This window comes from Myodes glareolus, chromosome 1 (assembly GCF_982192425.1).
Source record: "Myodes glareolus chromosome 1, mMyoGla1.1, whole genome shotgun sequence".
Classification (NCBI taxonomy): Eukaryota; Metazoa; Chordata; class Mammalia; order Rodentia; family Cricetidae; genus Myodes; species Myodes glareolus.
Window position 1 is genome coordinate 107439463 of NC_142026.1, and position 23859 is coordinate 107463321.

General features: G+C 38.8%; 1 long non-coding RNA gene across 1 annotated transcript in view; it reads left to right on the forward strand.

Moving 5' to 3' along the window:
* The first annotated feature begins 1670 nt into the window (after window positions 1-1670).
* The window catches only part of LOC146895854 (uncharacterized), a 39993-nt gene continuing 17804 nt past the window's right edge, over window positions 1671-23859 (forward strand). Inside the window, exons 1-2 of the long non-coding RNA XR_015736417.1 lie at window positions 1671-1893; window positions 8880-9142. This is a non-coding gene — a long non-coding RNA (uncharacterized LOC146895854). The remainder of the gene's footprint in view (window positions 1894-8879; window positions 9143-23859) is intronic.

Consider the following 23859-nt stretch of genomic DNA (forward strand, 5'->3'; position numbering starts at 1 on the left):
TTTCATGCTTATAGTAACTTTTTTAAGAATATAGACTTAAATTTTTTATTTTAGTTGTTCTCTTTATGTTTTACAGGTCTTTGTTTTGTTCTTATATCTCTGAATTATTGTCTTTATTTGTATATTTGTAGTAATGTATTTGAATTTTTTAAAATATATTGTACTAGTTAGCTTATGTGGACTCAACACAAACTAGAGCCATTTTGGAAGAGGGACCCACAACTGAGACAATGCCTCCTACATAGCTGCCTGTAGGCAAGGCTATGGCACATTTTTTAAATAGATGATAGATATAGAAGTGCACAAATTACCGAGGATGGGTGATGCCAGCCTTGATCTGACGGTCCTTGTGTGCTATAAAAAAATAGGCTGAACAAACCAGTAAGCAGCATGCCTCCATAGCTTCTGATCGACTCCTGCTTCCAGGTTCCTGCCCTGACTGATTGAGCTCCTGCCATGACTTCTTCTCATTTCATGAGAGGTGGTATGGAACTGTAAGCTGAAACAAATCCCTTCCTTTCCAAGGAACTCTAACTAAGACACATATGTACTGTAAATTTTTCCTCTGGGGTAGTGATGAGGTATCCATAAAATGTCATATGGTCCTAATAGACTATTTTAGCTACTGGAAGCTTCAAATTTTATACATGAATTAGATTTATTTTCCTAACTTTAGTTTATGGATTCCTTCATTTACTTCATTTTCTCTCTTATTCTTTAACCAGTTTTGTTTATAATTGTGTTTTTTAATTTTTATTTAGTTTTCTTTGTGTGTCTATGTCTGTGTTTGGCATGTACATGTGCATTCATGGAATCTAGGGGAAGGTATCTGACTCCTGGAGTTGCAGTGATTGGCAGTTGCCAGCCACCTTCAGGCTCCCGGGCACTAGGACCTGAACACTTAACTCTTAACTGTTGAGTCATTTCTCCAGATCCTTATTTTGCTATCCCCGTCTTAAATTCTATGCTTAATCATGACTTATAACCCTCCTGTGCAGAAACACTAAATTTGCATGCAATCTTCCACAGGAAAAAGGTGTTTTTATGAGAATCACCAGATCAGTCGCCTTGTGCCTTTTATGAGAGGCACAAGGACATAGCAGAGCAGGCCGGACAGGTAGAGTTTGTTTTCCTCCTCATTGTTCTCCCAAGTCCACTTAACAAAGCACTGGAAGTGAGTCCCCTGGGCCACAAGTTTTCCTGGGGAAGAAAGGGTTTGCAGGAATGGGGGTTAAAACTCTCCATCCCATGCCACTTTTGATATAAAACCCAGAGGTACTTAGACTCATGGGCATAGCATTTTGACAAAGGGACAATACATTGTAAAGAGGCAATTAGACAGTGAAAAGGGGGGTGTTCAGCTACTAGGAGTAGTAACTTATAGGAATGTACAAAATATACAATAGACAAGGATCGTGTGGTCTGATTCGTTACCCAAATAAGAACCGGGTCCTTCTCTTGGTACAGGAGGTAGGGACACCTTGGCAAAGGAGATTCATGTTCTTTCAGAAAGGAAAGCATATGTCCTTGAGATAAGGTGCAAACGGGAGGGCCAGAGAATTCTTCCTGCTGCTTCCAATTCACTTCAGCTCAAAATAACCCTTACGTCAAAGCAGACTATTTCAGAGTGGCATATTTCGATCTCCCTCAGCGTCCTGCTGCATATAGCATCACCTCATTTTTTTTGTTCTCAGAGCCCAGGCTTGAACCTTTTACTCTGGATTCTGGCTATATTTTATGTTCTCTAGGAACCAGAGAAAACTGGAGTGGGGGCTTAGTTTTTAGACTAGACATATTAAGAGATCACAACTTTCATGTCTAAGGTAAAAGCAAGTCTTAAGCATCATTGAAACAAAGCTGGAGGTGAAGGCTGGAAGTGTAGCTCGGTCGTAGGTAAGTGAAAAAAAAAAAAGAAAGAAAAAGGACATGGCTGCTCCTCGGTATGGTGGAGGAGAAGGTTTATCACAGATACGTGAGAGAGCATAGCCAGAGGTAGGGACATCTAGGAGTCATGATCAGGCTGAGCTAGGCCATGTGGGGAGAGGGAGAAGGGAAGGGAGCAGGAAGGTAAGGGAATCAGGTGCAGTAGCCGGCAGGCCAAAGGTCCAAAATAGAAGGGTAACCAAAATATCTGGATTATATAGGGAAAAGTCTCTGCAGGAAGGGCAGTCCAGACCCTTGACTGGAGGCTTTGATATGTGAGATAGGCACCTTGGGTTTGAGAATTGACAGTCAGATGCATGTTTATCATGTGTGAGGGAGAAGGGTTGATTCTTAGTATGAATAATAATAATAATAATAATAATAATAATAATAATAATAATAATAAAAATAAAATAATAATAATGTCATCAGATCAAGGTAGTAAATGTAGTGGTCTTTCATTTGTATTTTAATAAATAAAACTTCCCTGAGGATCAGAAAAGTAAAACAGCCACACTGGCCAGCCTTCCAGACCAGACAGCAATAACTCACACCTTTAATCCCAGTAACCTCACTAGCTTGCCATAGAGATCAAGTGGTAGTGGTGCACGTCTTTAATCCCAGAACTAGAGAGGATTATAAAACAGGAGGAGACAGTTCACAGGCTCAGCCTCATTCTGAGATTTCTAGAGGCAGGATTGCCATTTTTGGATTGATGTCAAGGTAAGGGCCAGAATCTGGCTGCTTTGCTTTTCCGGCCTTCAGGCTGAACCCCAATTTTTGTCTCTGAGTTTTTATTAATTGTGCTTCAAGTTAATGAGCTGAGAAATTTTTTTAAAAAAGCATATGTTGGGGTTGAGGATGCAGTTCAGGTAGTAGAACGCTTGATAACCCAGCACCACCTGCAACCGTGTGGTGGTACACTCCAGTAATCCTAGCACTAATGTGGTGAGGGCTGGAGGATCACAAGTTTAAAGTCATTCTTGCCTATGAAGTGAGTTTTATACCAGTAGGTTTTGAACCAAGATGCGACCATTCCAATTATGGCAATTTTCTTATTTTTATGACTTCTGAGAGTAAAAGCACAAGGATCTAAAGCAAGTGATCAGAAACTCGCAGTGAATTGGGCAGATAGCTATTTTTTCCAGATAGTTATAAAAATAAACATGGTTCTGTCTGGAATTTAATGGGGTGGCTGACACCCAGCTTTTTTTTAAAAAAATAGACAGATGAGGGGGATGCAGGTTAGCCTTCATAACTTAAGACTGGGAGTAAGAATAGGAATCTTATGACCAATGGAACATCTCTTTTTACATCACTATTGATATTGTTCATTTGCGTAGGGGTTTGAGTGACATTTAAGAACATCTTGGCCACATGAAATTGAATTTCAGTGAAACTAGGCTGTTACTTTGTGGCGTATCTGACTTACCACCTTTTCTCTTCAAAGCTATGGCTTTAACTAGTGCGTTTGAAGGCGAAGAAGAGGCCAGCAGCCTCTTTCCCAGCAGCGATTCCTTTACGGACTTGAGTTTCATGTCACATGAAGCTGACCTTTGTGGTACCTCTGAGCAATGGCTGTTTTTGATTCTTTTATTGGGAGGACTTCATTCCTGATTGAGAAACAGACAGTGAAAATGTCACTTCTTCCTTTGAGGTGTGAGGAATCACTTGGAAAGGCTCAGTCTTGCGAGGTGCATGAGGGATAAACTTCTGTAGAACATTAGGTCAGAACTTTCACTACTGACATTTCTCACTTTCAAGTGTAGGCCTTGATGACACAAACACAGGGAACCGTCTCACAGTGTCCACCTGTTTTAGTGACCCCAGCACCCAGTGAGCGCAGCTACAGGCTGTGAGGGTTGAAACCGACAGTCCACTTGGTGGGCTTTAGAATCATAATGGAAACAGATCTTTGGGCATTTCTACAGGGTTGAGGTGGAAAGACCCACCCTAAATCTAGGCAGTACCAGTCCATGGGCAGGGCTCCCAGGCTGATTAACAAGGAGGAAGCATTTTGAAGACCATCCTTCATTGTCATCTGATTCTTGACTGTGGATGTGACCGATAGTAGCCTCAAGTCACCACTGTCATGATTTGCTCTTCACTATGGTTGCTGCTCTTGAACTGTGAGCTAGAGAACAAACTTTCTGACTTCAGTTGCTTTTGTTACTTTGTTGCCCCAATGAGGGAAGGAACTAACATACAGGTAATGCCACTTGTCACCAAGCCAAGTCTTGTTTCTTCTAAGCTGAGCTTAAAACCATAGCAGAGGTCACTACAGCACAAAGGTCCTTAGTGGCCAGTGAAGGGCAAACACTTGGTTTTTGCTCTCTCAAGTCATTCCCCATTCCCTACTTACAAGTGTAAGAACCATATTTTCTTAGGGGGGGAGGCGGTCAGATAAATTAATAAGTGGATGGAATGTATACAATCTTTTCGAGAAGGGACCACTGTATATTCAAGAATTCTCTTTCTCCCTACGCTTGATCATGGTTAGCGATTTACAGGGATGTTCGTGGAAATTGCCTGGTTCCAATGGGCAGGAACTTACTGCAGAGGTGGTTTTTAAGAGGACAGTGAAGCTAAAGGCAACCAGTCATCAAGAAAGATGCCTGAGTGGCATATCTGCTGTTTCTCAAAGAAACTCACAATTCTGGGGTAAACCAAAAACTCCTAGGGCACATAGTGATCATGCAAGTGTGCTTAGATCAGTGGTAAGGAGAGAGGAGTACTAGAGAATGGAAAAGAAATTAAGAAAAAAAAGAAGAGAGGGGGAAGAGAGAAGGAGAGGGAAGGAGATCAATGAGAGAGAGAGAGAGTCAGGAAGATAGAGAGAGTGAACTACTTGTGAGGACAGGGATACCAGGAAGATTAACCTGTTGACAATAGCAGAGTTGAAATGGCCAGCAAGAGTGTTCACTCTTTCCTTGCTCCATGGCCCTGGCTTAAGAAGGTTCTCTTTTTAAGGGTAGTGGAGACTTTACATGAACTGGAAGGTGAGATGATGATTTTGTATAGGTTATGAGTCATGATTACATGAGAATTGGTTCAGAGAAAGAATCAGATATTCTGAAATTAATGAAGGGTTTATTGTATGGATTATCTCGACCCATTCTTTTCTCTAGCTTTATAGAAAAAGAAATATTTCTTTTCTAAATATTTATTAAGTACTGCCCTAGGGTGTGGGCATGTACTAATTTTGATGGTCTTGCGTTTTTGCATTTGTTGCTGTTGAGTATGCCTGAGCCTTCTGCCTTCTAGGCAGGTGTGCTGCTGCTGACCTGTGTGCCCAAGCTCTGGTATTAGGCTCTTGACGGTCATGTATTGTTAAGAATCTAGAGGTAACTCAATGTGATGAGCTGTCCACGATATAAGAGGCACAATTAACTACAGACTGGACATTGAGTCATAGCTATAGTCCAAGTACAAGGAACAAAGATGAGATAACCATTTGACAGAATAAGACTCCCACTCTTCCTGCAAGAGATGCTCACTGAGTGTCTCCAAGGCATCAGAGCCTGTGCTTTGTATAAGAGTTATGATGGTGCACAAATAAATTTTTTTGAACTTATTCTTGGATGCTAACATTAATTTAAAACCCTCACTAATGTTTACTTATAAGCCACATTCAATATTGTGACTGAAGTCGATACCTTTGTCAGGTCAGAACGGAAACCTTCAGTGGCCTGTTCCTTAATGAACTAGGAACCATGTGAAATATTCTGTATAAACTTTGGTTTAGCTGTGTGATCTTCTGGTGATTCATTTTCTTCATCTTCTAAGCAAAAAAAAAAGGTATATTTATCTTATCTATAGAGAAAATGAATACAAATGAGGAAGCCTGGGAAAATGAAAAGTGTTATACAAATGGAAGTTGAACAGTGTAACAGGATAACAGTCAAAAGTACTGAAGCAAGGAATACCTTTGTAGAGAAGGCTATTTGTTATCCGAATTAATTATGGTAAATCCAGAAAATGTAATTTGCTTTTGTAAGTATTTCATAAAAGTATTTTTTTTTTGCAGAGGTTGTCGTTGACTTTTGAGAATAGTCAAAAGAATGCTAGATGATGAAAATATGTTTCAGTTATTTAAAGAAACTTGGAGGGGAGGCTGGGACACTCGGGGCTGCAGGTAGGAAAAGCAGTTTAGTTCCACTAGTAGAGGCATGTGCTGGTGCCAGGGCTCCTTTTATGCTCTGATGTATTTCATCAAGAAATAATCCCTCTGCCTCAGTCTCTCTCTCAATTTCACCTGCTCTTAGCCTGGAATGTTCCCTTTTTTCCCCTAGGGGAAATGGTTGTTTGTTATTTGGTATTATATAAGTTGCACAAGAGAAAGATCTCATGCTGACCTCTGCCTGGAGGCCTTGAAGAATTAGCCCATACTTAAACAGATAGCTTCTTCTTCCGTTTTAGATAGGGCATGCTGTATTTTTGTCTATCTCTTTCACAAGTATTTTTCCAATTTATATTGATCCCACATTATTTTTATTATTTTTATTTATGTGTTTGTGTGTGGGTCTGTGAAGATATACTTGTATGCAGGTACTGCATGAATCAGAAGAGGGCCCTGGATCTCCTGAGGCTGGAGCTACAGGTGGTTGTGAACTGCTGCCGGGTACTGGGAACCAATTTGTGTGCTCTGCAAGAGCCATGTGTGCTCTTAACCACCGAGACATCCATCCCACGTGCTCCTAGGCAACGTTTCAAAGACAACGTTCTATAGGTCTGATGTTTTCTTCAGCCTACTAGCATAGCATGCTAAAACCAAACTTGATATGACATGTATTTAACACTTTCTGTATAGTCATCAGAGGTACCTGATAGCAATTATCAATAAAAGAGATAGCTTATAGCTATCACTCTCAAGTCATTCAAAGCTATACACTATTTTAGGAACTAGGATAACCCTTAAGCTCCCTATCTTCTTTAATGTCAGATATGTCTTGAGGAACATACATCATATAATTGTTAAGTACTTTCAGTAGAATTTCACACTATGATATTTATTTCATGCCTTTATATCTTTTCAGGCATGCAAAAAAATCATTGTATTATAAGCACAACTTTATTTTTGATATACTTATGTTAAAAGCACATGTAAGCAAATTTCCAAAATGTATTTTTAATTTTTGGATTATAATATAATTAAATCATTTACTCCTTTGATTTCTTCTCTTCAAACCTTCCTGTATACGTTTCCATGATCTCTTTAAAAATCATGTCCTCCTTTTCATTGATTGTCATATATACATGGATACAAATACACATTCATATTCCTAAATACATAAATACAACCTGTTCAGTCGGCATAAAATTACTTATGTACATGTTTTCAATGCTGACCATTTGGTACTGGATGACCAAATGTCATGCTCTTTCATGAGGTTGATGGTTTCTTCTCATCTCAGCACTCCTTAGTTGTCTGCAGTTCTTTGGTTAGGGTTGAGGTCTCCTGGCATTGTCCTCATCCACTTTAGCACATCTACTCTTGTTACAACTCTTATTTAGGTCGTCATGTTGGTGAGACTTTGTGAGTGTAGCTTATGATATCACTAGGAGACTCTATCTCATAGAAAACTCTCTTATCTTCTGGCTTTTTACAATCGTTCCCCCCTCTCTTCCACAGCAATTCCCGAGCCTTAAGTGTGGGAGTTGTTCCCTTAAGAATAGGCTCCACAACTCTGCATTTTTATTGGTTTGGTTTTCTGTAATGATCTCCATGTGTTGCAAAGAGAAATTTCCTTGATAAGGGAAGACTACACTGAGATGTGGGTAGGAAGACAAATTTTTAGAATGTAGTTAGGGGTTATGTTTGTTTTTAAAAAGTGGCAGCTGTAGGTTCTCTTCCCAGACTCATAACTTTACTAACCTTAGGTAGTTTTCTGTTTCCAGGATCAGACATGATTCCTGCTTGTTTAGCAGGTCTTGAGAGTCCAATTAGAGGGCTGTTGGCTATTGCCAAGGTATATGTAGCACTGATACACCCTTAGGGCTATTGTGCAATGCTAATTATTGATGTGGTTCATAGGCATCATCTTTGGAAGCTTGAATGGTGCCTTTTGGTACCATGAGAGTCAGTCTTCAGGGAGGATGCTGAACAGCAACTTTTAACAAATTCACTGGATATAAAGAGATTTGGTATTGACAGCTATTAATCTATTAATCACTAAGGAAGATTTGACTGAATCAGTTCGTCCCCTGATGGTTCCCTTTCTTCTTAATTGCTCATCTGTGTCTTTCATCAAGCTGTACTTTTGAACAAATTCAAGATAACTTTTAAGGGAAGAGCTTTAATGAAAAGTATAAAAATCATGAATGTTTAAACAATGTTGATTATACATTCAACTCAACTCTGTTGATATCCTAATCATTGCCTTCATGTACATTATCAGTGTTAATATTGAAAGCTCATTCTTCACAAAGCAGCATGACATGTGTCTGCAGTCTAAACAGAGACAAGAAAGTGACTCCTATAGCAAGGGGACTGCAGCTACTGTTGAAAATTCATTGTCCAATTGTGCTCAGTCTGAAATGGTCCAGCTTCTGAAAACTGTTGAGCACCAACCTGATGATACAAGTGAAAACCCTTATACCAAAAAACTCCATTTTATGCACATAGTTAATAAAAACATTGCACATAGTTGTTGTCACGCTGTATGAATGAACTGTGTGCTAGTTAGCTTTGTGTCATAATAACAAACACCATTGACAGCCAAGATAAAATATAAAAGGTTTACTGTGGTGTACAGCTTTAGGAATTTCAGTTTTGTGCCCCCCCCCATTTCATTCTATGGTGGCATGTCATTGCATAGGCAAGTGGCTTTGTAAAATCATTCACCCCATGACCAGGTGAACCAAAAAGAGCAAAAAAGAGAAAGACATTGTGGTTCAATTATTAATTTTTGTTAACTAATTAGTTAATTGTGTCTATGTCATGTGTGCATGTGCAGGTCAGAGGACAACTTATGGGAGTCAGTTCTCCCCTTCCATCACATGGATTCTGAGGATGGAGCTTAGTCATGCTTGGCAGCAAGTACTTGTACCCCTGAGCTATCTCACTGGGTACTCCACCGTTTTCTTCAATAGCATGCCTCTGCAACCCAAGGATCTCTCCTCAGGTGTTAAAGTGCCGACTTTCCAATAATGCCATGCTTGGTGGTAAGCCTGCAGCACACAGATCTTGGAGAGTATTTTGTACGCAAACTGCAGTAAGGTATGTATGCATCTTGAATGATTTTCACGTTTTCACTTTAGTCTTATTTCTATGATATTCCATAATGAATATGCCAGTAGGCCAAAACCAGGAAAAATTTAAACTCTGATCTACATGTCAAGCATTTCCAATGAAGTACACAAGTGCAGACAACATACAATAGAAGATAGATGGTTTGATGGTTGTTTAAGTTGAGCTATATGTTTGGAGCTTACTTGAAGAGTTCCTATAATTACTTCTTTTGTGATTCTTCTCCTCTGTGACACAAATATGTATGTAAATATGTACATATATGCAATTCTCTACTGTTCATGCTTTAAATATCAGATTTATTTTATTTGGTTCATGTAAAGAAAGCACAATTCAAAACATGATTAATCTTCTAAAAGGTAGTCTGCTAAGAAATATAGGTAATTTGTTAGAGAATGTGGTAAATTTGTAAAGTCTGTGTGTTTGTATCAAGAGTAATAGATACTATTAGGAAAGACTATGGCATTCCCATGGGCTTATTACGATGTCCAACACATGTTTTGGTGGGGATTTTCCTGATTGTTTCACATCTATGCAATGGTTTACCCACTTAGGCTCTGCTAATTACATATGTACTCTCCCGGAGTCTATCTTATATTTAGAAGAAAGTGTGAATTATCAAATGGGTCTTTAGAGAATACACCCCTGTGTCAATAATCTGGTGGCCTGAGATTAATTATGTGATTTTATGTCAGTAGCAATGGTGGGTGGGGAATAAAGTCTTCACATATTCTATATCCCAAAGTCAAAACCATCAAGGAAACGGGTCTAGTTGGTTCAAAACTTTGTCTCTATTGCCCTGTATAATGTCCAAGCAGAGATGAAAATAGGTATGTGAAAAGGAGGAGTAGGAAATGGATGATAAATATGCCTTGCAAGACACTGACACTGACAGAGTGGTTACTGGGTAATAAAGGCCACCCTCCAAAGGAAGAGCACAGCAAGCGATTTAAAAGTGCATTTAAAGAATAGTATTTAAAATGAATGACAGGGCCGGAGAGATGGCTCAGTGATTCAGAACATGTACTGTTCTTGCAGAGGTCAGTTAGTTAGATTATGCTTAGTTCTAAGTCCCATATCAGGTAGTGAATAACCTCTTGAAACTTCAGCAGTCGAGTCTGCACACACCCGTGCAATATCCACCCACCCACCATGCATACATACACATAACTAAAAATTATAAAAATATTAAAAACGAAGAATAAAACTGTAACTCTACTGAGTATGTCCATTTGCCCTTCTTCCTTCTGAAAAAGATCGTGATCAATGCTTGACCAAAGGACAGTTTTGATCCATAGTGGGTATATGACTGGTTCCTTTCAAATTATGTATAAATGTGATTGTCACATGGGATTTCTGCCAAATATTTAAGAGCATATGCGTTCTTTTCCCCTTTCTGAGCTGATCTGGACTATAAGAAAAGTGCCCAGGGCTTGTGACTAAGGGAAGCAGAAGTGTAGAATGTTTCACTGCCTTCCTCCACAACTCTTGCCTGGGAGAGCAACTGAGACCGCTTTCTGTTTAAGACGCTATTCATCTCTGCCTTGTGTCACTCACCTGATCCAGTTCTTATACTTAAGTGCTATACGTAAGTGGCAGCATTGTGTGCAAACAATAGCCCAGAATCACTGGACATAGCTCTGATGCTTTGCAGCTGTGATTTGTACCTGATCAACATCAGAACTTCATGATAGCAATGATATCATCAATCAACAAAAGCACTAGATTCTGAGTCTTTGACATTTCCACGTCACTCAAAATTATCCTCTGTTAGGAAGGAAAAAGAGAAACAGAATTAAAATGGCCTGGAGTTCCTTTTTATCTTTGTTTCTATGAGAAATTCTCTCACTTTGGGGCTAGGGGTGTAACTCTCTATACATAGATACAGTGCTTGCCCAACATTCATGAAGCCCTGTGTTTAAGCTCCAGCATCACACAATGCAAAGTGACTTGGTGGTCCTGCCTCTAATTTCTGCACTGGGGAGTTGGATGGAGGAGAATCAGGAGTTCAAGGTCACCCTTGACTATGTAGGCAGTTCTAGACTGGCCTAAGCTAAATGAGACTTTGTCATAACAAATAAAGAAAACAGAGAAAAGGTAAAACTAAGAAGAAAAAATATTTCTTACTTCAACAACACTCTCTGAAAATCACCATTCACATGACACAGAAAACTCATGTATTTTTTTGGTTCTTATATGCCGTGTACAGTACGGCTTCTTTAGAAGGTAAAATTAAAAGAGTATACTATCTTATATATTTTTTTATTTTTTTCCCTCCCGCTCCCCCCATTCCCCCCTCCCTCTCCTCCTCCCTCACCATTCCCAAGAGCAGTCAGGGTTTCCTGCCTTGTGGGAAATCCAAGTTCCTTCCCCTCCCCCCCCAGGTCCAGGAAGGTGAGCATCCAAACAGGCCAGGATCCCAAAAAGCCAGTCCATGCAGACGAAACAAGACCCAGTGCCATTGTCAAAGGCTTCTCAGTCTTCATTTGGACCTTGGGGGCTCAGTCAGCCCCCATGTCAACCACATTCAGAGAGTCCGGTTTGATCACATGCTCGTTCAGTCCCAGTCCAGCTGGCCTTGGTGAGCTCTCATTCGATCAGTCCCCTTGTATCAGTGGGTGAACACACCCTTCGCGGTCCTGACTTCCAGTGCTCCAATGTGGGTCTCCGTCTGTTTCTCCATCCATCGTCAAATGAAGGGCCCCTCTGATTTTGCTTTCCTTGCTCACGATCTCCCTCCCTCTGCTTCTCATTTGGACCTAGGGAGTAAAGACCAGTGTTTCAATATGTGTCTCTGCCTTTATCTCCATCCATCGCCATATGAAGGTTCTGTGGTGACATGCAAAATATTCATCAGTATGGTTTATGGGCCAAGGCCAGTTCAGGCACCCTCTCCTCTGCTGCCCAGAGTACAATCTGGGGACCTCTCCTTGGGCCTGGGAACCCCTCCAGAATCACGTCTCTTGCAAACCCTAAAATGGCTCCCTTAGTTGAGATACAAACTTCCCTGCTCCCATAACCATCCTTCCTCCATCCCCCCTCCCATTCCCCCAAGCCATCCCCAATCCTCCAACTCTCCCCTCTCCCTAACCATCTCCCCTTACTTCCACCCCCCACCTCCCCTGCACCCAAGTTTGCCTGGCAATCTTGCCTACTTCTAATATCCAGGAGGATAACTATATGATTTTCTTCAGGTTCACCTTCTTATTTAGCTTCTCTAGGATCACAAATTATAGACTCAAAGACCTTTAACTATGGCTAGAATCCACTTATGAGTGAGTACATACCATATTCCTCTTTTTGGGTCTGGGTTACCTCACTCAGTAAAGCGTTTTCTATTTTCATCCATTTGCATGCAAAATTCAAGATGTCATTGTTTTTTACCGCTGAGTAAAACTCTAATGTGTATATGTTCCACACCTTCTTTAAACATTCTTCTATTGAGGTGCACCTAGGTTGTTTCCAGGTTCTGGCTATTACAAATAGTGCTGCTATGAACATAGTTGAACAAATGCTTTTGTGGTATAATAGGGCATCTCTTGGGTATATTCCCAAGAGTGGAATTGCTGGGTCCTGAGGGAGGTTGACTCCCAGTTTCCTGAGAAACCGCCACACTGATTTCCACAGTGGCTGCACAAGTTTGCATTCCCACCAACAATGGATGAGTGTTCCCCTCACCCCACATCCTCTCCAGCACAGGCTATCATTGGTGTTTTTGAGTTTAGCTATTCTGACAGGTATAAGATGGTATCTCAAAGTGGTTTTGATTTGCATTTCCCTGATCGCTAAGGAGGTTGAGCATGTCCTTAAGAGTTTTCTGGCCATTCGAAGTTCATCTGTTGTGAATTCTCTGTTCAGTTCAGTACCCCATTTTTTATTGGGTTAATTCGAGTTTTAGTGTCTAGTTTCTTGAGTTCTTTTTATATTTTGGAGATCAGACCTTTGTCTGATGAGGGGTTGGTGAAAATCTTTTCCCAGTCAGAAGGTAGCCTTTTTGTCTTACTGACAGTGTCCTTTGTTTTACAGAAGCTTCTCAGTTTCAGTAGGTCCCATTTATTCATTGTTTCTCTTATTGTCTGTGCTACTGGGGTTCTACTTAGGAAGTGGCCTCCTGTGCCTATATCTTGTAGACTACTTCCCACTTTCTCTTCTATCAGGTTCAAAGTGGGCAGATTAATGTTGATGTCTTTAATCCATTTGGACTTGAGTTTTGTGCATGGTGATAGATATGGATCTACTTTCATTCTTCTACAGGTTGACATCCAGTTATGCCAGCACCATTTGTTAAAGATGCTTTCCTTCTTCCATCGTATACCTTTAGCTCCCTTGTCGAAGATTAGGTGTTCATAGGTTTGTGGGTTAATATCTGGGTCTTCTATTCGATTCCATAGGTCGACTTCTCTGTTCTTATGCCAATACCAAGCTGTTTTCAATACTGTAGCTCTGTAATAGAGTTTGAAATGAGGGATGGTAATGCCTCCAGAAGTTCCTTTATTGTATAAGATTGTTTTGGCTATCCTGGGTTTTTTGTTTTGCCATATAAACTTGATTATTGTTCTCTCAAGGTCTGTGAAGAAGTTTTAAGGGATTTTGATGGGGATTGCATTGAATCTATAGATTGCTTTTGGTAGAATTGCCATTTTTACTATGTTGATTCTCCCAATCCAAGAGCAGGGGAGGTCTTTCCATTTTCTGGTATCCTCCTCAATTTCTTTCTTCAAAGACTTAAAGTTCTTCTCAAATAGGTCTTTCACTTCCTTGGTTAGAGTAACCCCAAGATATTTTATGCTATTTGTGGCTATCGTGAAAGGTGATGTTTCACTGATTTCTCTCTCTGCTTCTTTATCCTTTGTGTATAGGAGGGCAACCGATTTTTTGGAGTTGATCTTGTATCCTGCCACATTACTAAAGGTGTTTATCAGCTGTAGGAGTTCTTTGGTAGAGTTTTTGGGGTCGCTTATGTACACTATCATATCGTCAGCAAATAACGAAAGTTTAACTTCATCCTTTCCAATTCGAATCCCCTTGATCTCCTTATGTTGTCTTATTGCTATTGCTAGAACTTCAAGCACTATATTGAAGAGGTATGGAGAGTGTGGACAGCCTTGTCGTGTTCCTGATTTTAGTGGAAAGGCTTTAAGTTTCTCTCCATTCAATTTGATGTTAGCTGTTGGCTTGCTGTATATTGCTTTTATTATATTTAAGTATGATCCTTGTATCCCCAGTCTCTCCAACACCTTTATCATAAAGGGATGTTGAATTTTGTCAAATGCTTTTTCAGCATCTAATGAAATGATCATATGGTGTTTTTCTTTCAGTTTATTTATATGATGGATTACATTGATAGAGTTGCGTATGTTGGACTAGCCCTGCATCTCTGGGATGAAGCCTACTTGATCATAATGGATAATTTTTCTAATGTGTTCTTGGATTCGGTTTGCCAGTATTTTATTAGCATTTTTGCATCGATGTTCATGAGTGAGATTGGCCTGTAATTCTCTTTCTTGGTTGTGTCTTTGTGTGGTTTTGGTATTAGGGTAACTGTAGCTTCATAAAAGGAGTTTGGCAGTGACTCTTCTGTTTCTATATTGTGGAATACATTAAGGAGTATAGGTATTAGCTCTTCCTGGAAGTTCTGGTAGAATTCTGCATTGAAACCATCTGGTCCTGGGCTTTTTTTGGTAGGGAGATTTTTGATAACAGCTTCTAATTCTTCACGACTAACAGGTCTATTTAGATTGTTCACCTGTTCTTGGTTCAACTTTGGTATATGGTACTTATCTAAAAAAAATGTCCATTTCTTTTACATTTTCCAACTTTGTGGCATATAAACTTTCGTAGTAAGATCTAATGATTCTCTGAATTTCCTCTGTGTCTGTGGTTATGTCCCCCTTTTCATTTCTGATCTTATTAATTTGCATGTTCTCTCTCTGCCGTTTGATTAGTTTGGATAGGGGTTTGTCGATCTTGTTGATTTTCTCCAAGAACCAGCTTTTTGTTTCATTGATTCTTTGGATTGTTTTCTGTGTTTCTATTTTGTTGATTTCAGCCCTCAGTTTGACTATTTCCAGTCTTCTAGACCTCCTGGGTGAATCAGCTTCTTTTTTTTCTAGAGCTTTCAAGTGTGCTGTTAAGTCTCCAATGTGTGCTTTCTCTGTTTTCTTTAGGTGGGCACTTAGTGCTATGAACTTTCCTCTTAGCACTGCTTTCATTGTGTCCCATAGGTTTGAGTATGTTGTGTCTTTATTTTCATTAAATTAAAGGAAAACTTTAATTTCTTTCTTTATTTCTTCCTTGACCCAGGGATGATTTAATAGTTGACAGTTCAACTTCCATGAGTTTGTTGGCTTCCCGGGGGTAGCATTATTGTTGAATTCTAACTTTAATCCATGGTGATCTGACAAGACACAGGTGGTTACTAATATTTTTTAGTATCTGTGGAAGTTTGCTTTGTTACCAAGTATGTGGTCAATTTTTGAGAAGGTTCCATGGGCTGCAGAGAAGAAGGTATATTCTTTCCTATTTGGGTGGAATGTTCTATAGATATCTGTTAAGTCCATTTCATTCAATACCTCCAATAAATATCTTATTTCTCTGTTTGGTTTCTGTCTGATTGATCTGTCCATTGGTGAGAGAGGTATGCTGAAGTCTCCTACTATTAGTGTGTGTGGTTTGATGACTGCCTTGAATTCTAGAAGTGTTTTTTTTACATAAGTGCGTGCCTTTTTATTAGGGGCATAGATATTCAGAATTGAGACTTCCTCCTGATGAATTGTTCCTCTTATGAGTATGAAATGTCCATCTCTATCTCTTCTGATAGATTTTAGTTTGAAGTCAATTTTGTTAGATATTAGAATGGCCACACCTGCTTGTTTCTTAGGTCCGTCTGCTTTGAAAACCTTTTCCCAGCCCTTTACTCTGAGTAGGTGTCTGTCTTTGTGGTTGAGGTGTGTTTCTTGTAAACAGCAGAATGTTGGCTCCTGTTTTCATATCCAGTCTCTAAGTCTGTGCCTTTTTATAGGTGAATTGAGTCCATTGATATTAAGTGATATTAATGACCAGTGGTTGTTGACTCCGGTTATTTTTTATTTATTTATTTATTTATTTTTGGGTAGTGGAGTGTATGTTTTTCCCTTCTTTGAGTTCTGCTTGTGAAAGAGTGTCTGAGTTATTGAAGGCGGTGTTGGGAATGTTGGATTCCTTGGGTTGTGATTTGCCTTCTAATACTTTCTGTAAGGCTGGATTTGTAGCTACGTATTGTTTAAATTTGTTTTTATCCTGGAATTTTTTGTTTTCTCTCTTGATAGTGAACGATAGCTTGGCTGGCTATAGTAGTCTGGGTTTGCATCCATGGTCTCTTAGTTTCTGCAGTACCTCTATCCAGGACCTTCTGGCTTTCATGGTTTCCATAGAGAAGTCTGGTGTAAGTCTGATAGGTTTACCTTTATAAGTTACTTGATCTTTTTCCTTTGCAGCTCTTAATATTATCTCTTTAATCTGAATGTTTTGTGTTTTGATTATTATATGGCAAGGGGATTTATTTTTTGATCAAGTCTATTCGGTGTTCTGTATGCTTCTTGAACCTTCATAGGGATATCATTCTTTAGGTTGGGGAAGTTTTCTTCTACAATTTTGTTGAATATATTTTCTGGACTTTTGATCTGCAATTCTTTTCCTTCTTCTATCCCTATTATTCTTAGATTTGGTTTTTTTATTGTGTCCCACAGTTCCTGAATGTTTTGTGATGAGAATTTGTTGGATTTGCTGTTTTCTTTGGTCAGAGTGTTTAATTTCTGTATGGTGTCCTCAGAGTCTGAGATTCTTTCTTCTATCTCTTGTATTCTGTTGGTTATGCTTGTTTCTGAAGTCTCTGTTTGTTTACCTAGATTTTCTATAGCCAGCCGGCCCTCGGCTTGTGATTTCTTCATTGACTCCATTTCAGTTTTCAGATCTTGAACTGTTTCCATTACCTGTTTGATTGTTTTTTCTTGGTTTCCCAAAATTTCATTTAGGGATTTACTAATTTCTTCAAACTTTTTGGTATATTTCTCTTCCATTTCTTTACTCATTTCCTCAATCTTTTTGTTATACTTATCTTCCATTTCTTTATGGCAGATTTTCACCTCCTGTTTAAGTTCCTCTATTATTTTCATAAAGATCCGCTTAGAGTCGATTTCTTCTATTTCTTCTGGAGAAGGGTGTTCAATTCTTCTAGTTTTGTGATCCCTGGATTCTGGAGATGTCATGTTGCCTTTCAGGTTGTTGGAGGAATTCTTGCATTGGCGCCTGCCCATCTCCTCCTCTCTGGATGAAACTCCTCAGCACTCTCTGGGTAGAACTCCTCAGCACTACAGCAGGGATAGCCGGTATTTCCAGGACCCAGGAGACAAAAGGGCGGCAGCAGTGGGAGCAGGGAGGGGTCCTGTGGAACACCGAAGATTCTGCCACAGAAGCTGACGGGGGAGGGGCTGTGCTCTCTTCTGGGACAGTGCGCCCAGGCAAGCACCCACTCACTTCTCTGGATAGAACTTCTCAGCACTGCAGCAGGGATAGCTGGTATTTCCAGGACCCAGGAGACAAAAGGGCGGCAGCCAAGAGTATACTATCATAAAACTTTAATTGATTTTTAGGAGGGCTATAAAATTCATATGAATAATAAGAAACACCATCTTCTAAACAATAAATTGTATTGAAAATGACAGCTTCCTATAGAATACAACTTTGAGAAGTGATAAAGGACTGTACATGTAATATGTAGTTCTTAGGATTTAATAAGCCATTAAATGTACTTGAGGAAACACGTGAAAAATTAATTTGAATTGTCACTGTCACTTTGGCTGAAAAATAGGTAACAATGATGGAATTTCGAGCTGTCTGATGGTGATAATTACAGAACAAGATTAACTGCAATGCCTGACTGTTGTCAGGGCTTCTCAGAGGGAGCCAGTGTGTCTTTTCTCCCTTTCTCTGTTTTTCCTTCTTCATTTTCCTTTTCTTCTCCATCTTTCCTTTCTCTCTCCCTCTTTCTTTTCTCAGTATATTTTATTAGTTTTATGAAAAGACAAAGCAATGTGCCTTGCTATAGGTCCAAAGAAGTTTTTTTTTATTAATCAATGGTAATCACAGCATACAGAGGAAAATTCCACATTAATTCTGGTGTGTGCGTGTATGAGCATATGCATGTGTGCACACACTCGCATGCACTTGCATATGTGTGTGTATATTTGTATATATTTCTGTGGCTGTCCAAAAATGTGCTTTCATACACGTGGAAGCCTGGGTTGACATCAGGCCACTGCCTCCATTGCTGACCAACTAGATTTTTGAGATATGTTCTCTTACTGAGCCTAGAACTTACTGATTGGTTAGACTGGTTAACCAGCAAGTTTACATGGTCCTCCCAGCCCTGAGATTCCACATACAACCCACCATGCCTGTTTTTTCATAGATAATCGAACTCAAACTTAGATCTTCACATTTGCAAAGAAAGCCCTCTTCCAAACTGATTTATCCTTCCATTCCAGTCCAGTTATCTCTATTCTTAAAAACTTCCAGATGGTACATACCTTTCTATAGAACACCAACAATTCCCCATTCTTATTTTCTGCCTCCTTTTTCTTTTCTATTTTTCAGAATAAACTTTTTTTCATGCCCCATGTTTTTCACTGTAGTAGTTTCATTAAGATAAAAACATTTAAAATGCTTTGTAATATAAATGGGACACTAGATAGAAACTAGAAAAACATTTGGTTCACAGAACTACATAACTATTGTTTGTGATAATCAATTAAGAAAAGCTTAATGCCATGCACTTTTATTCTTGAATTTATAATAATTTGTATATGAATAAACATTCTGTCTTCATGAAATTGGTGAATGGTAAACTACACATGAAAAGTCTTAAGGAACACCACACACAGTAAGTGGAAAGTAAATGAAAGTTTTCTATCTTTTCTCTTTTATTTATTTTTAAAAGGGAGATATTATTCTAGCTCAGGCTTTTGATTATATGGTTCAGATTGGCTCTAAACTCGTGCTGATTCTCCTACCTTAGCTTCTAAGTGCAGACAGCTACCATGTTGGGCTTTTGTTTTTATTTTTTTGGTGTTTGTATACTGCTGTAGACAAAACCAAAATCCCATACATACTAGACAAGCACTCTACCACTGGGATTCAGGCAGTTATAGCCCTGTACTTCTTTTCCTGTGTACATCTTTCCTTTAATTTGTTACATTTCCTCTTCATCATACCAGAATATTATGCTTGCAATTTGCTAAAAACTGTAATACCCCGACATAGTTCTTCCTTTTACTATACCTCTTAAATCAATCTCTTAACAGATTTCCGAACATTGGAGTCTCAGATCATCTCTGAATGAAAACAAAGGGAGAATAAATGTGTGTGAACCTGAGTCTTCTTGTGTTGCCATTTTCAGTGTCAGCTCAGGGAGGATGCTAGTGTTTGGTTGCTGTCTAACACCCCAGGAATGTTTTCTTGTTCCACTGCCAATTCCACTTACTACCCATTCTGACTAATGTGCTGGTGACAACAAACGCATAGATGTTTGAAAGCATAGGAATACGAATTTTACAAACAGGGCTTTTCTGGGTGGCATTTGGAAGTGTCTACTGGGAATGCTCACAGTCCATTTCCACCCGATGCCTTGACCTCAGTGGAGGCATTCCAAAGGAATCCCACTAGGGAAGACATCACAGCATGGAAAATGTTCTCTGTTTCCATAGCAACCCCGGGCTGCCTATCACATCACTTCCTCTCCACCTTCACACTGACAGCCTAACTCTGAGCTTCTTCCTTTAAGCGCCCGCTGGCAGCTTCCTGCTTTGCGAGGGTCTACAGAAGATGACTTTGTTTTCTTACAGAGCGACACTGTTGTCAAGTGGCCTACTGTCTGTAGGAGAAGCATATACTAGTTAACAGAAGGCAAGCTCTAAATACATTTGCATTGCTGGGTGTGGAGTGACAAGCTGTCCCTTAAGTGACCATCAAGGAAAGGAGGTTTAGACTAGTTTGTATTTCTAAGGGGACCCAGGTTCAACCTGTACTGCTGCAAGTATCCTTTCCAGTATGCATATAAGAAAATATATAAGAAAATACATAAGAAAAATAGGCACATCAGACAAGTACACCCTTTGTGGAAGCAAGAGGACAGGAGACCCTGTTTTCTCAAATATGTGACTACAGCCTACTATTCTGTTTCACTAGAAACAGAAAAACAACAAACACAAAATTGACAGAAAATGTAAAACTTCCTTGAATTCACTTCTGAATACATTGCAGAAGCTGACAGAACATGGTCAACTTCTTGTTCTTTGGTTCCCAAGGGAAGTGTTGGGTTTGTTAATCTTAGGACATCATCAACTATATTTTGAGCTTCACTTTTTTTAGAACCAGAATTTTAAAAGATTACAATATTTTTTCATGCCCCAAATGTGCGTGCACTTACTAATAACGATGCTGAGGGGATGGAAATGTAATTCTGAAAAGTGCTCACCGCTTCTTAAAGTTTTATAGTTCGGGAACCAGAAGACTGAAGATTGAAGTTTGATTTAATATTTGGTGGAAATAGAAGTTTATTATTTATTGCTCTGATATTAGAAATTATTTGAGGTTTCTGTTACAAACTTTGCAAAAAACATATTTCACAAAAATGGCTCTTAAACCAGGTTATACAATGAATAAAAGGGATGCTGAAAAGTCGTCAGATATTTACACTGCAGCTGACCTAAATAATCTTCATCTATTATGTTCATTTTCCCATCAATAAATGTAGTAATGAAAATACTTAATTATTTATTGCACAGGAGTCTTGCAATAATTAATTAATACTTGAGAGCATTTTAAAGATGAAACAATTTAATAAGCCTCATTATTGAAGGTAAAATTTTATGGTAAATATCCACTAACAAAACCCTCTATCTGGGCTCTTCACATGCTTCATTTTGATGTTAACTCGAAACTTAAAAACTGACACTTATGCAAAGAATATGAAATATTGCCATAAAATCTGATACTGTCAGTTTTGAAGCATCTCTCAGAACCAACACGTATTGTTTTTGGCTTAGGGACATAAGAAGTCGTCCATGCTAAAGGATCTGTATTTGAAGCCTTTTACTTGCTGCAGAGAAAGTGTCACTAGACAGTGGCAGTTCTGAATATGAAGATACGCATTCCTTCTTCATTCATTCTAACAAATACTGAGCAAATGCCATAGCCTATGAGAAAAGTGCCATTAATGACATTAAGGAGCACTAACTACGTCTATGAGCACAGTGACACCATCATGCTTATAGAACTTACATTAGTAACTAAAGAGGTCATGAATTGAGGCCTAATGTAACAACTAAAGAGGTTTCCAGACAGTGTTAAAAATCACAGGGTCTGGACAATTGCCTGGTTGAGGACCACTGGTATAGGATATTGCTTGAAGAAGAACGCGAATAAAGTAATCCCACACTAACTCTGAACTGGGGATATTAAGGGATTCTTTATTCAAGGGGGGACTCACAGATCACATTCCTCTGCAGGAACAGGTAACAAGAACCAAATCCAGCATCCAGGATTTGGATGAGAGGAGAGGGAGAGTGGGGATGTGTATGCAAGCACGCATGTTTTTGGTACCCGAGGCTATACCCAACCTTGTCCAGCCTCTCAAAGGTCATTGACTGAAGGAGGTTCCCCAGTACAACCCTTTTAGCTTAAATAAGAGAATTCCAAACCCAATACAAAAACTATATACAATAAAAACAGATGTCAATTAAAAAATTAGAATTAAAGCCAGCATAAATAATATTAAGCAAGAAACATATGCTAAATGTTTCAGTAATTATTTTATTCTAAGGAGTCTCAGTCCTGTATTAGAAATGGCTTGGCTAAATCATAAGAGGAAAGCAACTACAACTATCTAGCCTTTAATCCCAAGACCTGAGAAGGGAGATAATATTACTTGAGTAGGCAGGAAGTATAATCAAGCAGCTTCCAAAATGTGCAGTAAATGACAGAGACAACTGACTACCTGGGCAATCACCCAAATGAAGCAACCAACTTTGAACCAACCAACTTTGGCTAAGGCCTAGAGTATCTGACCGACCATTCTCAGAGTAAGGAAAATTTTCAAAACCATTGTACTCTGTCTTGGCAAGGTCTGGCATTTTTTTTTCTTGTATCTAGTCTGAACACCATGCATTTTATCAGTGGTCAAGACATGGATAGTTCCCTGCCCAAAGGCCAGTTTTGTCAAGAAGAAAGCAAGCTCCAAGTGGAGTGTCTTTGGTACTCAACATTCTTTCAGGAATAGATCAGAGCTGCCAGGAGCAATTGTGTCTTATGTCAACAAAACCCTAAATTATTTAAATGTGATATTTTACAGTTCTTTAAAGTGGTTAAAGATTACTTATCTATGTGGAATACAATCTCTATGTATCTAAAGAACCTGATTAGTCTGACTATAAGTGTGACAAATATGGATGACTATTGACCTATATTTTTTAATACCTATATAGCTTAAAGACTAAGATTTTATATTAGAATATTAAACGACATTTAAACAACTGTGCAACGAATGAGGACAATGACTTCAAAATGTAAACAGGGTATAAGTATCGTGATCAGAGTTAGGAGTGTTTAGTGCAGTATGATAAATGTATCCTAAAATTGTATCAATATACAAAATGTCTTAAGTAGAGGTTTGCATGCATACAATATGACAAAATAACTTTGTGTATATATACAAATATTGTAAACAGAAATAGAAGTATATTTAATATAACAACTATAATTTGAATTTGTATCAATACACAATACATATCAGTTAATAGGGACACAGAGATGAAACATTATTATAATGTTTGTGAATCAAATACATTAGTTATTGTGTCCCTTGGTGCACCACTGATTAATCTTCATAAAATACTAATTTTATTGATTCTTCAAATATCCAATATTTTATTAAATGAAGATAAATTTTGAAAATAGTACATATTGTATTTTTCTTCATTCTATGGGATTAAAATAACTCTGATAAGTATTTGTATATATACAGATAATAATCACCCCCTCTTCAGGTTTTATTTCAACCAGAGTGCATTTGGTAACATTTTTCTTTTCTTTTATTAACCACTATTTGTAACTCCAGGTATGTTGGATAATTCTACCACTGGACTTTCTGAACCACTCTTCAACATTCTACATGCTCTGAAATGATGACTTGAAGAATTTCATACCTGAGGCCTCTATTTTTGGTTCCTGGCTGTATTTCCCCCCATGGGACATTTGAAGGGTCTGAAAGGATGAAGAGAAAAAGCTTTGAGATATTGACTTCTCAATGCTGTCTTTCAAATAATCAGGCCACCATTTGGTTGTGTCTCTCAGCCACTACTCTTTTCAGTTGGCCTTTCTCACAGAGTCACCCTTTCTAGATGTTCATTCATTCAGTCATTTATTTATTCATTTGTTCCTTCACACACTTGTAGTCTTGTGATGTTCTCTGTTGTCCTTAGTTATGTTTCCTATTGTGATAAAATACCAGGACAAAAGCAAATAAATGGAAAAAATGTGACATTGGCTGACAGTTCAAGGGTACAGTCTATGGTGACGAGCACTTGTCTAGGCAGCAGAAGGAGATGGCTGCCCACATCACTGGCCACATCACATCCATAGTCAAAAAGCAG